The following is a 2,940-nucleotide window of genomic DNA, read 5'->3' on the forward strand; positions in this document are numbered from 1 at the left end:
ATCTTAAGGATATTGATACCTCAGCAATATTCCAATTTAAGGCACACTTTTATTTTTGAAAAGCTGAAGTTTTTTCTTTATTTCATAGCTTCAGAACTGAAAATAATCGATAGATTTGTGTCGTCGTGACGTGAGGTAGTTGAATAACCATGCAAAAGAGACGTTGGATGAGAATTCAGCCTTCCCGTGTAACATGATTCGGTTGATTTCTTCATGTCTTCTGTTGTTTTACGTTGAAAGTGTAATTTGAAGTTTCTTTGGCATTTCTAATTCGAGTTGAAGCAAATAGCTATGGTTTATGCAATTGACAAATGTAAATTGTGATACTATTACTAAGAAAAAGAATAATTTTCAACTACTTCATTTATTACAACTCTCATCCCATTCCCATCAAATATTTATTTTATGTTTATTAACATACAGTTAATAATTGAAAAAAATTAATTGAAGAAAACAACAATAATGAGGGGGAAATTTGGAGCTGCTAGCCTAAGTTGAAAAAAATTAATGGATGGAGCTGCTAGCCTAAGTTGGAGCTTTAACAGAATTCTGAAACTTCGAACAGAAGCACTTCATGTCCTTTCGACTGGAGCTCTCACCATTAGGGAAATTTGGCAGGAGATTAGAAAGAAGGAAGATAAAGTTCCTTGGCACTCCCTGATTTGGTTCCCTCAACATATTCCTAAGCATAGCTTGATAGTATGAATGACTTTATTAGATAGACTCCCTACTCGTGACCGTCTCATACGCATGGGGATTGCTACTAATGGAATTTGCGTTCTATGTAACGAAATGATGGAAAGTCGAAATCATGTGTTCTTCGATTGCTCCATTGCTTCTTATTTGAGGGAGAAAATCCTTCTCCTTAACGGCCTAAAGAAGACAATCATATCTTGGGAAGACATGGTAACTTGGGCTTGCAACACATGGAAAGGAAAATCTCTCATTTCTACTATACTTAAACTTGTTTGGTGTGCAAGCATCTATGTCTTGTGGGAGGAACGCAACCGAAGAATCTTCAAAGGATCTTCCAGAACTGCTGATGAAATCCTCAACAACGTCAAAGAATTCGTAGGAATTAAACTAAGGGGGAAAATATAAATAAGCTTGATTATGTTAACTCCGACATGTATTTCTTAGGTATTGATTAACCGATCGTTCTTTTTGTAATTAGGCTGTAAATTCTTTTCATTGATCGGTAATTGTTTTGTAGCAGACATTTTTTTTGAGTAATAAAATCTAATTATCCAAAAGAAAATAATGAGGGGAAATCTATCTTCTTCTAGGTTATCATTTTTGGAATTAATAGAAAGACGTGGCATGATGTGAGGAAGACAATTTCCGAGCCAGAATCCTGAACGTACTAGATGCCATGCCATTGTTTTTCTCTTCCTCAACAAAACCAGCTTCAGCCTTGAGCTCGATGCATTGGCGCGCCTACTTTTGTTTAGTGTTTGTGCTGTGTTGACCTCGTTATCCGATACTTACTCATTAAAATGCGCGCCCTCCTCACCTTGAGACCGCCTTGCATTTCTTCTTGTCATCTCCCCCCTCCTCCCTCCTCCTCTTCCAATTCTTTTCTCTATATCTGCTTTAGACCCAACAAGCGTTTCCACTTATTCAAGCCTTGTTCTTCCCTCAGACAAACGAAGAAACAGCAGTCCCTTCAAAAGAGTCCACCCAATGCTCCTCAGAGACTGAGGTGATTCCTCAACCCCAAAGGCGATGGTGACGGGAAAATCAAAAGGGATGGGGTTGGTAATGGAGAAATTGAAGAAGACACTGCACTTAAAGGTACCCTTTTGGCTGGAATTCTACTCGTGGGTGTCGTTGGTGGATTTGGAATTGTAGGGTATATCTACAAGGACCAGATCAATGCTTTTCTGAACCAGTTCTCCACTCTCATTGAAGGTATATGTCTTCGTGAAATCCATACCCTTTTTCGCAATTTATCTGTATTTGGTATTGTGTTTGTGCATTGGAGGAACTGAAATTTTTTTATAATTAGTTGAATTTGCGAATTTAGTTTGCTTCAGCCCATTAGGCCTCCTATTGATTTGGGATTTATATTGACTGCTTTCTTTTATCTAATGAACATGCTCTAGAATTTCACTGGTGGATGTTTCTTCAATAAACAGGTTATGGACCTGCTGGATATGCTCTGTTTGTATCAGTTTATGCTGGATTGGAAGTAAGCTTTTTTTTTTATATTCGGTTTATTCGAAGCCCGACATTGAGTTACTTTGTTTTCTAGATTTTTATGCAAGCTAATGATGAGTGTACATTTCTCATTAGAGGTAATAGAGTTGAGAAATTAGGTGTTTTTTCCTCTTCTCTGGCTTGTAAGTTATACCGTCTCCTGGAAATGTGTAATTTTATGCCATTATAGATCTCTTTTCCTTTGGCCTTTTGTCTTTTCTTTGTCGTTGCAGAGATTGCAATCCGAACTTTCAATCCAAATGTTTAAGACCGCTATGTTGTAGGTCCTTGCTATTCAATTCCATTCCATTGACTATGTTGTAGGTCATTGGCACATGGTGTTTGTTTTTACAGAGGTAAAAGGTCTGCAGCCTGCGGACCACATCTGCAGACATCTGCAGCAGAAGAGGTGGACCAAAAGTCTGCAGTAAGCAAGAAGAAGACTGTTTTTTAACGTCTGCAGACTGCTAAAATGAACTGAAATATAAATAAACTGATTTTTTAAAATTAAAAGAGTTTTGCAATACTGAGATTTAAATAATTTTAGTTTTACAATACTGAAATTTAAATAATCCATACAACTAAAATAATAAATTATTTAAAATAAATCAATCTATATTTTAAAATAAATCAATCTATACTAATAAATTATTTAAAATAAATCAATCCATACAACTACAATAATAAATCAATCCATATTTTAAAATAAATCAATCCATACAAATAAATTATTTAAAATAA

General features: G+C 35.7%; 1 pseudogene; it reads left to right on the top strand.

Moving 5' to 3' along the window:
* Positions 1 to 1,312: 1,312 nt before the first annotated feature.
* On the top strand, positions 1,313 to 2,254 carry LOC120215102 (annotated as a pseudogene).
* The last annotated feature ends 686 nt before the right edge of the window (positions 2,255 to 2,940 follow it).

This window comes from Hibiscus syriacus, unplaced genomic scaffold, assembly GCF_006381635.1.
Source record: "Hibiscus syriacus cultivar Baekdansim isolate YM2019G1 unplaced genomic scaffold, ASM638163v2 tig00000764_pilon, whole genome shotgun sequence".
Classification (NCBI taxonomy): Eukaryota; Viridiplantae; Streptophyta; class Magnoliopsida; order Malvales; family Malvaceae; genus Hibiscus; species Hibiscus syriacus.